Raw genomic sequence first — 13,589 nt, forward strand, 5'->3', positions numbered from 1 at the left:
ATCAACTTTTAAGAGGCAGCATCAATTTCACAAAACAAATTCTTACAATTGCTACAATCACACAATGTAATTAGAAGCAAATATTTCCAGTATTCATGCTGGACAGAAATATTGACATTCTGCCTGACAAACAGTTGATGTCCTCCATGCTCCATTATATAACATAAAGCTTCCACTAGAGATATTGCCTACTCCAAAAGGCAGTGCAGTAGGTTGTCTTAAAAAAAAACAAACTTAATGGGTTTCTATTGCTTATTTATTGATATGAGGAGCATAGTAGAAAATATGTAAAATCATCTTTACACAGATGGGAATACATAATTACAAAAATTTTAACAACAACATTTAAAAGCTGCAGTTGTAGGTTCAAGCAGCTTCCACTGCAAGATGATCACAAAATATACTCCATTCCAGTTTGGATAATGAATGATAAAAATAAGTAGAGTGTAAAAATTTCAAATTAAAGCACTAAGGAGTTAATCAAGGCAATGGCCATCCTCATTAGCCATTAAGAAGCTGTTTGGGCATAAAGAATAAATTTGTGACTAACATTTTTGAATTCATGCAGCAAGAGTCCTCCAAATTTACTGTGTTTTTAAAATATATTAGAATTAGACCAAATTTGGTATTTCTTAAACTAAAACTCTCCAAAACACTGATGGCACATATTCACTAAAACATGCTCTTTCTTTAGTATTGCTATACAGCTTCAAGATTATTGATAGGGTGTAAGCTTCTAATAGGTTTCTGCAAATATGTTAGAAGTATACTTTATAGCAGTAAATTGTCTTTCAGTATTTAAAATTGATGCAGTTTCATGAAAGAAAAAAAAATCCAGGTTTACCAAAATTGAAAAACATAACATCCAAACTCAAACTGACATTTGGAATTCACACTTTAAATTGGTTTGAGAAGAATTAAAAGCAAACAGTTTACTTTCAAAAGCATGACAATCAAAGCATATGATTAAATCAGTGGAAGGAAAATTAAAGTACACATTTAGTCAAAAAGGACCAACATATACCACAAAGGACCGAACGACAGGCCAGTGTTTACAAAATCCTTTATTTGGCAGGCAATGCGGAGGCAGTTGCTTTGTCTAAATGCTGAGTGACACGCAGGGCCACATATGTTTTGCACCAACAGCATATAAAATGCTAAACTGTAAGGAAAAACTAATAAATATGACCTCTGACATATCTTAGTGTGTTCTGTGGACAAGCAATTACTGACACATTAACATGTCAATACAATTTAAAGTTCATCTGATTAAAAAAGAACACAATGTGCTTTTTAGCTTAGATCAATTCCATAAATATAAACGTAAAATACAATTGTGCCTATTGCCTGGTCTTCTTTTCTTCTTAGAGCAAATCAGAATGTGTATGCTTTAGAAGCTTGTATATAAAAAGGCACCACCTAATATAAATGCTAGTCCTCTCAAATAACTTAAGTGATAAGCACATCCTGAAAAGAAGGCCACAAAGGTGCAGAAATTTTACTTTTGTTTAACCTTCTTCAACCAGTAGACTGGAAAAAAAAAATAAAATTTGTGAACCGCCAAAGTGTCAGTTTGAGAATAGTGTCATTACAATTTACATAACATTACAAAACATGATCTAATATCCTACTCTAGTCACAATGGCTCACTTGCACTTGAGCATCCATTTCCACCAGCTCCACTGTCCATCAAGTTTATTAAAGGATCAATTTTGAGATGAAAACTGTTATTGAAAGTCAAATGACTGTAATTTGTCAGCATTAACCTACGCCCTGGTGGACAATAATCTGTTCCTGTAAAATTACACTCATCTGACAAGGTGGTATGTGAGAAAATACATGAATATAGGCTGGACAACGGCAATGGTTATGGTGGTACATTCTTAACTGGTTTTTGGACCCTCGGATCAACTTTCCTTCTGCAGCAGCTTCTGATAAGATTTTCAGTCTCAAAAAGCGGACCTAAATTGTACATTTGGGAAAATTAAATGTTTAATTGAAATTGATAAGACATCTAATATAAATTATAGCAAATAGACTTGGTTAATTTAGAATTTGTTTACATGATTAACGTGTCATCTTAACAAACATCAAGTGAGCAACAATGAAAGAAATGCAAACACACACAATATGAATCCATTCAGGGTGGTGCAGTTTATACTGGCAAAATAAGAACCCTGCATGTATCTCACCCATGGTGCTTCTCAAACCAAGGTCACTCACACGAGTAGTTCAGATTCCCATATCAACATGGCAAGTCCATCTTTAGAATTTGGGATATAGCCATGGAAAACATGAGCAAAGCCCAGAAAGAAGAGAGCTTTGACCTGGACATGAGATGGCAACACTACTAAGACACACACATGTTGATCAGATTCATTAGAAAGGCACCAGGAACCTCATGTATAACTAAGTAGCGTCTGCCTAAACATGTTGCATAAGAATGTTTCCGCATTCAAGTTGCAATGTATAAAACATAAACTTGGCATAAACCATGCACATTTCCACAGTACCTCATACCTAGCATCGCAAGTTCTCGCTCGGTTTTGCAGACTGGCGGCGCAGCGTCAAAGCAGTACTACTGTTCCTGTGTGGTTATCTTTTCTTTTCAGATCCACATCACATAGCTTTATAAATACACTGAAATTAACCGCATATTGTTTATTAGTTTAATGCATCCGTGTAATTAATCAGTAACAATATAATGGTTCATGGAATGGTCAAACTATTCTAAATACAATAGCTGCTTTAGTGTTGTTACTCTCACTGCACCTTCTTTTCTTCTTTCAGCTGCTCCAGTTAGGGGTTACCACAGCGATCATCTTTATCCATATTACTCTCCTGCACCACTCAGCGTATTTATATCACTGTATCTGAGTGGGGAATCAAAGATCTACAGATTCTGAGAAGAGAATTATCAGTATATAGCATCAAGCACAAGCTGCCTCAGCCATGCTGTCTATTGAATTGCTTTCACCGGCAAACATTTCAAAGCCTTTCCTGTCGGACCTTGGTCCAGAAACAGTTTCATCCAAGAACTTTAAACACAGTCAATCAGTTCATCAAAGTGCTCCTTGTAGAACTGTTTGTATATAAGTAGAATTACCTCACTGTAAACTTGCACTACAGTTATATTGCACAACCTGAGCCACTTTATAAAGCATATATTTACATATGATGTGATATCATTTTAAGATGAAATGCAGCAAAATATGTTTATTACATGTATATGATAAGATAAAACCTTCATTTAAATAATCTATATTGGAGCCAAATCCCAGCCAACACAGGTGAAAGGCAAGAAACAAACCCGGGCGGGGAATTCCACCCAGGTAATCTATATTGTTAATAATTAAACATCCCAGGATATGGTGCGCGCTGCAGGGAGCTGCGCCCCGTTCATGGTTTTTTTCCTGCCACGCGCTGTATTCTTGCGTCTGGCGATTTACGGGATAGATGGATAGAATAATTAAACACATACTACGAATATATTTCAATGTTCCAAAAAGTTTTGAAGAATCTGTTTCTAAACACAGAGGGAAAGCTCTATTACAGAGCTGATTGTGTGGCGTTGGGTATATGGAGAAAGAAAGGAAGGACGGGGAATTGGGGGTTGTGCGTTTGAAAGAGACAGTACTGCTACACTAAAGATATTTCCGAAGGTTCGATGGCCAGCTAAGCATCTTGCGTGAGAATGAACAATCCCTCGCCACCATGTTCAATGTTTATAGCATGATTTACTCCTATCATCATGAAAATGATATCACCTATACGTCTCAGTATTTTAATTATTCAAGGCTGTAATATTACGATGTAATGGATTCTGTGTCCGGGTTGGAGGAAGAGAAAAGCGGAAGCCGTAGTGATTAACACACATAGCATAAAAAAGGGCAAATACAAAACAAAGCATTTAACTTGCTACTTTAGTTATGATGGGATTTGAGAACTAGTAAATTCGATTTTAAGATGAAGTTTATGATGTTCTACTTTAATGACAAAATAAACTACGTGATTAAAGTAAATTTGAGATTAAAGTTGACATTTCATGCTTTTTCCCCTTGCCTATTTTCTTTGTCTGTACCCTCATAAACTTTCATAGACACTCAAGACAGTGAGCTCACGACTCACCTTTCCGGCGACTTTAATATTGACTTCTTTTTATTTTCAGGCACTGTGTGACTTTGTGAACTTGAGCCGAGTTTTTCCGACACTCTGTCACTCGATCAACTTCCTTTTGTTGATTATACCACTGTTTAAATCAACAAATAATGCGTTTTCCTTGCCCCCATTTGGTATTGATGAAATTGTTATATTTTCCCTGTGCTTTTCCCATTGTCTTTTACAGAAGGCTGAACTTAAGGGTTATTTATATGGATTTGCATATTCAAAGAGACATAATTCTGGGAGGAGTTGGGGCAGGACAGAGCACGTCAGTGTGTTACTTTTCCTGACAGGATTTATGAAGAGCAGGAAGAGCGTGGAAGTTTGCGACACATGTTATGCATCTGGATTTTTTCTGTGCATCACGCACATTTCCTTTTATTAACTACGCCATGTTATAGTGTGATTTCCCTACGCATGGCGTTATACATAAAGCCAATGGGTCCATACCTGAAGGGTGCATTGCTTGGGGTTTCCAAGCAGTGTAGAACCTCTTTTTTTAGATGTATATGTGTGTGACATAAAAAGACATTGAAAATAATCCCCCAAAACATCAGGTTTTATTTTTCAGACAGGCTTCCTTTGGACTGAAAATAATGGGATTTGTTACTTTTTATAAATATGTATCAGGAGAAACTATTTATTTTGGCAATAAAAAAATTAGATGGTGAAATGCAAGATGTACATTATGATTCATTAAGATAGCATATAATTTTTTCCAAAATGCTTTATTCATGGAATCACAACAGATTATTGTAAAACTTTATTTTCCTAACTTATACTGCAGTTATCCTCCAATTAAGTCCCCTAGTCTTAGTAAAAAAACATTGTAATTGTGAGCATACAACTGGATGACCTGACATATGAATTATGCTACATGAGTAAGAAAGAATTGTTTGCTCTGTCTAGCACTGGTCACCATAGTCATCTGTTCTATAAGAACATTTTTGATCTCTGTTTTTGTTGAAACGATATTAAAAAAAAATCTTAACACTGCAAACTACATGGAGTAATAAAATAAAAGTTATTTCTGGATGCCGTTAATTTAACTTTGAGCAACGACAATCAGAATGGCGGTTTACCTAAGTCCATAATGATAGATGGATACTTTATTAATGTTCCCCATTTTCTCAACCCCTATGCTAGGACAGGTACTTGCTTCCCTGAAAAGGGGACAAAGCAGGTAGGGTGATGTATACAGTAAGAGACTCTTGCCCAACTTACTGTTAAAATTAACAGACTATATGTTAGCTCATCTAATGCTCTATCACAAAAACAGAGGGCATATCCGGGAAACATTTCAAGATACTATTGAAAATGCTTCACTATCAATTTAAGCAATAATTTATTCATTATTCACTCATTTTTCTGAACTTGTTTTTACAATAAAATTTCATTAGAGCTGTCTAAATGGGTTGGCAATCCACTGGGGCATACCTTAAAACACAGACCAGAATCCCCCACAATGGACCCACTTACAGCCACCAATCAGCCTACCGTTTGGCTTTGTAATTAGAAGAAGCTGAAGTACCTAGAGATAGTTTATACAGGACAGACCCAATATATAATAAAACATGCAGACCCAATGCATACAGTGACTGGGAAGCAGTGTGTGAGGCACTTACCACTGTAATTCCTTCACATTTTCAATTAAAAGACTAGTAACTATTGGAAATGCATAAAAAGGGTATTTATCAAAAGTGCATGTAAGTCAATTTGCAATATGAATACCAGAGCATAGCATAAATCTTAAGACTTATTAAATGAGCAGGAGGAAGTGGAAGAATTGGTGAAGCTGCTCACAAAATCTAAAGAGACAAGTGCACTTTGAAAACTAAAATCTGAACCAAAGCGGACAACAGACCAAAATAAAGTGTAGGAATGGAGCACTGCGCAAATTTGTATTTTTACTCAAGTTCATTTAAAGCTGCCAGGCCCTATTTTTTAAACAGTATACTATTTTATTAAACTGATTTTTAGAAAATTTTTGTATAATTTTAATAGCATTCCACTGCTAGATTATGCAAAGGTTCTGCTAGTTTGTATTTTAATTATGCAGTGTTCAGTGCTTGTAGATGGAGTTATGCTATGTAGAATAAGGGAAATATACTGCACTAAATGAACAAATATATTCACTGTATGGGATGGTGAAATATAGCTAATATAATACAAATAGAAACCCAAATTTTTCCCTTGAAGTTATATAATCTTCCTGTAACTTTTTCCCTTTTTGGCAAGTATTACATAACAGAATTGAAATGTAAAAAATCAAAAGCAAAGCTAAAGCTCAAGTTCAGTTTTCTTTGGCAAGAAATTTTCCCAAGAAAATACCTGTAGCTATTATTTCATTATTAATGCAAAATGAGTGCAACTACTCAATTCTGAAGGACTGAGTCAAACAGAAACTTTAAAAGTGCTCACTTCACACATACAATATTGAACGGGTTTTTCAAAATGGCTGGCCACATGAATGATAAAATTACAAATACAGACTTTCCCCTGCAATCGTTAATGCAGGAGTTACAAAAAGCAGAAGAAGGAATATAAAAAGCTCTATTCAGGTTTATCAAATCTCTACATGTAGATTACTGTATTTTGCAAAGGCCCCTGAGAAATCAAAAGGATGTACATTAATTTCAGATTCAAACAAATTACTATGATATGCAATTCTGTACATAAAGAATCACAATGGCAATCAAAAGTACTCATACTTAACAGTTATGAGTAAAATTTTTAAATATGTTAAATTGCACTGGTTTTAAAAGTGTACAGTATGTTATAAGACATAGGCCAAATTAAAACTAAATCCCCTTGAACATAACATTTTTGAATATTGAGACTTGAAAGGATTCTTTGGATGAACTTACCATAAACACAACTATTGCAATACACACCATAACAGCATGAGGTAATAACAAATTCTTCCAAATATCAACCCAGACAAACCCAATAATCATTCTGAAAAAAGACAAAAAAAAATATGGGTGTTTAACCATTTTCCCCTTTGTCATATAAGTACTTACAAATGTGTCATTCTTGTTAATTTAACATTGCTTGGGTTGTAGAAAACATCATTCATCACCAGTAAAAGACAACAAAATTATAATTGGTCTGACCGTTTAAACAAGTAATTTTCAAAACCATATCAGATAACAATGTCAATGAGCTCTGCAGAGGTGCTTGCTCTTTATATTGTACATCTACTGCATCAAATTGTATTTAATTAAAATGGAATCATTGGTAACACCCTTTTCCTCCATATTCATAATTTCTTGATGGCAAAAGAGATATCTTTCTTCAAAATCTACATTAACGAAGGCACAACATTACAGGCAACTAACACCTGGAATTGAAATCTATTTCAGCAACCTTGGTTTGTTTCAGGGACTTACAATGCAAGTTAATTTATAGATGTAAGCTTTTTAATGCTCTAGCAAGTTGAGCTATAAATAAATTCAAACTCAATGTAAAACATTTACACACAGATGTTTCCTGAAAAGATGCACAAAAGACTTCCGGGTTTTATCTATATACAGTACTTAATTCTGACTTGGTGGGAAAAACTATGGCATGATGTAATGCAAGTTTAAAAAACTATGTGGGAGTAAAGCAAAAGGGTTAGAAAATGGGATTAATCAAAAGCAACAAACCTTAATAAACTGATAATGCCATTTCTCAATGTAGTCTCCACCCTTCTCAATGCACTTGCACCACCTGCCGGGAAGTGAAAGGATTCCAACAGAAAAAGAACCCTCGTGCCCCACTGTCTTCACATCTTCATGTCTTGAATGACGATTACCAGATTTTTAAGCGGTCCACAAAGGTGGAAATCACACAGTGCCAAATCTGGCGAAAAATGACAATTTGGCAATACCTCAAACTTCAGTTTCTCCAGACAAGACATTTGGGGTTCTTAGCAGTGTGTGGACAGGCATTGTCTTGCACCAAAAGATTTCCTGGACAGCAGCTCCACTGCTTGGATCGAATAGCAGCTTGACCGATCTCCAGCAAGTCCGATAATTTTACTGACGGTGGTACCTTGGCATATAGTGTTTGACAAAACTCGGGGCACAGTGGTTTTCTAGGGGCAAGAAATAACCTTTTATTCTGCTGGATCAGCCACTTCCAGGAAGTGAGGGGTGGAACTACATTGTTAAGGTTCGTTTCATTTCTAATAAATCCCCTTTTCTTTAGCTTGACTCACCTGTATTACAGATCAGTGAGAAAAAAAAATTCTTCCTGCAAATTATGGACTATTTATGTATTATTACTTTAACTTGCACAAGAAACAACTGACCAAGCACACACCCAACAAATTAGAAACAAAAATGTTTTGTAGGTAATCCTTCAAAAGATAAAACAAAGTCAGCTACTTACCCACATATTTTATACCTGAAAGCTATAAGATCTATAGTAGTCAGATCTGTGTTGACAGTCATTTTGTGAGAGACTCAGCAAGGTAACCCCCCCTCTATTATGAGCCAAATTAATGCAGAGCTTGCTTGCATGCCTAATATTTCGGGAAAATCTATGTAAAAAATAAAACTACAACATGTCAAAACTGTGAGAACAATTCAGTTATCTTCATGAAGACAGTAAAGATAAGCAAGCACACAAATACAATTAAAAGTGGTAGTTGTGTCCATATATTGTTATATGTTTACTGATCATGGCACTGGATAGACAAGTAGTAACAATTTAATTGTCCTTTGTACACTAAGAAAATTAAACTGAACTTGAAAATGGAATTAATGTATATGCTCCATAATCCAGTGTGAAATGATATACAATAGAATGACTGGCTCTTTAACTGTCACAGTATGGGTGTGGACTTGTCTATTATTGAATCCTGTTAGAGGTCATCCAGGCTATTTAATATTTATCTCCACTTGGGATTCCCTCTGGTCACCATAGCTGCATACATGGATAACATTATAAATCCAGAAAACTATTTCCACACAAACTAATTCTCAGACAGCATCCATTTGTGTCTTACCTAATTGCATGTAATGAAAGATATCTATTATATACTGTATGTTATGTTATATATAAAAGTAATGATGGAGAGAGCACACTGCCTCAGATGTACACAACACCAGGAATGCTTCTGATCAAATTTGTAACATTACAGACAAGCACTATACAGTATATTTACAAAATAATCCATATAAACATAAATTAACACAATAAAGTGATACTGAAAATGACATTTTAACATTGCATTAAAATAACCTAATGAACAATTAGATTTTATATTGCCATTACCATTATACTGACAAATATTCTAATACGTGAACCTTAGTAGTGGGTTTTGAGAGTACTTTAAAGGAATTATTGCAAACACAGCTCAAAGAAGACCACATATTTATTTGTCAACACTTTACTGTTGCATAGGCAGACAGCTTCGAGGGGAAAACTACGGCAGTGCCAACTAGCAGTCAGGTGTTTTATATTTCCGTTATTTAGAATCTTTACTTTATCAAAGATATAATCCTCACCTGTTTTGTGTTCCCAGTGCTAGGCCAGCTACCAGTATGTATGTAAGAAAAGCCATTGCTGAAAACAGGGAAGATACAAAATATGAATGTGCACAATTCACAATAAGCAACTGAATTCCAAACAGCCTAACCACATTAGGGCATTAGGAGGAACCATAAGCATGGGATCTATCCAAAACTGGAATACTTCATGATTTTACATACTGTTCTTTTCACTAAAACTGCCCTGTGAGATTTGCCTAGGTCCCAGTGCATTCAGTTGTTCTACTGCAAAGGATTTTGTGGTTTTCTTGCTAACTACAAAGGTTCCTGAAGTTCTCCCAAACCAATATATATTTGACTTTCTACAACTCATTACATAAGAAGGCTAAAAGCTAATCTAACACAGTTAAACAGTCTTAGTGAACGGTTTGGTGGCAACTGGGCGACAGTCATCTGGGAGAAAAGACAACTCGTGAAGAAACAACTTGGTCAATATCCTTTACCAGTTAGGTAATAGTTAGGTTCAAAGAGATTTTTTAATTATAATTAAATAATCACGTGATTTAAAATGTTGAAAATAAATTTATATAATTGATGAATGAACTTTATTCTGCAGATGGAACAAACTCTATCTTACATTATCTTCTGCAACCAAAATTGCTAATCCTTTATATAAATTATATGGTTAGTCAATGTATGATAATTATTTAGAATACAAAAGGTGACCTGCGATTACAGCTTAAGGAATATTTTACTCTCAACGTATTGGGACTCTCATAAAGCAGGTGATCCTGTGGATTTTCCGTCGCCCTATACGTTGTCACTTAAATATCATTAAAAAATCTCTTTGAACCTATTATCAAACTGGTAAAGGATGTCGCGAGTTGTCTTTTGCCATGAGTTGCCCAAACGCTTAGTGAACACTGTATAGTTGTTATCCAACCCACTGTTAGTTGTTGTTATCCAACCACTATTTACCAAATCTTTGAGGAATATACAGGACTCAACCTGTTCTTTGCCAGGCTGCTGGTGTCATACTGGTATAGCAGGCAGGATGCAACACCTCTGTGCTAATTTCGTGTAAGGACTAGTCCGCTTAATTTTTACATTTAGTAAAGTTAGTGTAGTCTAGTTAGGTTACAAGTGAAAAGAGCACATCCAGAATTATTTTACAAATAATTACTTAGTTCTTAAGTATTTTTCGTTCTTTAAGTAAAACACACTTTCATTGAAATAATTTTCCCTTTCAAGAATAACAACATACAGTGCATTTAATAAAACAGATTCACCATTCTCATCAGTGTTAAACACAGTATTAAAATTACCCTTAAAAGATAAGCATGGAAACAGTATTTCCAAATATACACTTTAAGTGTTTAACACTGGGAATTTTGCCATATTGTTTTAACATTTGATCATTAATAAATGATAGAATAATAGCCCTAATTAAAAATTAAGGCACCTAGTTCATCTATATAAGAAAAGTTTGCAAAAACCTGGACATTGACACAAACTGATGAACACATCAAGTCTGGTCATCATAGAAAACAAATCGTATGCTTACTTCTTTGTATTCCCTCCTTTGTACCTCTTTAAATACAAATTATCATTAATATACCAATAATCTAATTGTCCATCACTCTGAACATGGAACCAATGTACAAAGCACTTTAGGCAGAGACGTTTTATCTGTTGCACTTCTCTATGATAATCACTTTTTTCTACCTCTCAAACCTACCCAGTATTCAATCTTTGGAAAATGTCTGGGATTAAAACAATTTGATAATTGTATGTAGTTAAGCTCTTATGAACAATTGGGCTTCAAATTTAACTGCCAACACTTTGCTACAAGGAAAACACCCAATTTTCCACATCTCCCACCCATTTCTATTGCAGAAGAAAAATTAATCAGTCTCAAAGATTTAGAAAGCATCTCAATAATATATAAAAACATTTTAAAGTCTCATCTTTTCAAAGATCCAGGATACGCTGGGAAAGGATCTTACATTTACAGTAATCAAAAAAGGGTGGAAGGCAGCCATTCACAATCCAGGACAAAGATTCGACCTGTGGAATGTTTCAGTCTTGCTCGGCATCACCCAGCACGTGTTTCAGAGAAAAATGTTTGAGTGCCTATCAGACAGTGTTGGTGTCACAACCTCTTCTAATCCACTAAGAGCCGCTTGGTGTTTCCTAAACTGGCTTAAAGTGGATATGGCCCTTCATTGTGATTTGCCTATACTACATTGTAGTATGCAGACATCTTGCTCAGCTGGGAGACCCCAACCACCTTTTTATATGTCAGGGGGTAACTGATGCTCTATGGTATCTGAAATTGGAAAAAAATTAACTTCTCACTTAGAGGACTGTTAAAAACCCTTTTTTAAAATATGTCAGATCTAATTAAAAACTTAGAATAGCATTTGAAAAGGAAAAAAAATTCTCCTGCTGTATTGTTTTGAAGATTTGATACTGCTGTTGGCGCTCCTTTCTATCAGGTGGAAGCTAATTCTGTTTTGTAAAGTTCGACTTGATTGTTTTTAATGTTGTTATCTTTTTTTGCAGAATAAGTTAGGCTTTATTATATGGAATGTTATCTTCAAATAAAATAAAAAAAAATTAAAAACTGCAATTAAGAGAAGCTGTTCATGCAGCATTTGATGCAGTCTTACCTGGAATATAGAGGTCGGATTAATGTCAAATCTAGTCTACTTGTGTCTTGCTGGTATTTTACCCAGTTCTACAAAGGTAACAAAATCAGTTCAAATTATTTTATCTTTCTTATTTTTTGTACAACAAAAATCTAATTTAAGTTTTGAAGGGATCCCGAGTTAAGTTTTTCATAAATTTGTAGCTAAAAAATATTTAGTAACAAAGATTTGTGTGAACAACGACTGAATCATCAATCATTTCTCATATTTACTCAGAAAATCAGGTAAAATACATAAAAAAAAAATTTTTTCAGGTAACAAAATTTTAGTATATTGTCACATGTATATAGTACAGTGAAAGATGGGTGACATGAAATTGGAGATGAGCCAAACTACAAATACATTTAGGTCCATAAAATTTGGACAGAGACAACTTTTTCAATTTTGGTTCCGTACATTCACAATGAATTTAAATGAAACAGCTCAGTCAGTTGAAGTGCAGAGTTCAACTCAAATTTAGGGTTGAAAAAAAGATTGCATTAAAAAAGTGAGGAACCTAAGCATTTTTAACAATCCCTTCTTTTTAAGGGGGTCAAAGTAATTGGACAATTGACAAAAGGCTATTTCCCTGGGCAGGTGTGGGCAAGTCCGTCGTTATGTCATTATCAATTAAGCAGATAAAGGCCGATTGATTTGAGGTGTGGTGCTTGCATATGGAAGATTTTGCTGTGACAGACAACATGTGGTCAAAGAAGCTCTCCATGCAGGTAAAAAAGCCATCCTTAAGCTGTGAAAACGAAAAACCCATCCAAGAAATTGCTACAAATACGAGTGGCAAAATCAACAGTTTGGTACATCCTGAAGAAAGCAAGCACTGGTGAACTCAACCCCAAAGGTCTGGGCGTCCATGGAAGACAGCAATGGTTTGTGCAGAATCATTTCCGGGTAAAGAAAACCCTTCCAAAACAACAAAGTGAACAACACTCTCCAGGGGTAGGTTGCTCGATATCCAAGTCTACACGTAAAGACTGCATGAAAGTAAATACAGAGGGTATAAATGCAACCACTCATAAACCTCGAGAATGAAAGGGTGGGTTGGACTTTCTAAAAAACATCTAAAAAGCGCAGAGTTCTAGAAAAACATTCTTTTGGGCAGATGAAACTAAGATCAACCTCTACCAGAATGATGGCAAAGGAAAAAAAGTATGGAGAAGGTGTGGAACACTCATTATCCAAAGCATACCACATCATCTGTAAAACACGGTGGAGGCAGTGTGATGGCTTGAAGGGATCCCAG

General features: G+C 35.1%; 1 pseudogene; it reads right to left on the minus strand.

Annotated features, from left to right (window-relative positions):
• Window positions 1–1,771: 1,771 nt before the first annotated feature.
• On the minus strand, window positions 1,772–12,326 carry LOC120520055 (annotated as a pseudogene).
• Between the last annotated feature and the right edge of the window lie 1,263 nt (window positions 12,327–13,589).

Source organism: Polypterus senegalus, unplaced genomic scaffold (assembly GCF_016835505.1).
Source record: "Polypterus senegalus isolate Bchr_013 unplaced genomic scaffold, ASM1683550v1 scaffold_2241, whole genome shotgun sequence".
NCBI lineage: Eukaryota > Metazoa > Chordata > Cladistia > Polypteriformes > Polypteridae > Polypterus > Polypterus senegalus.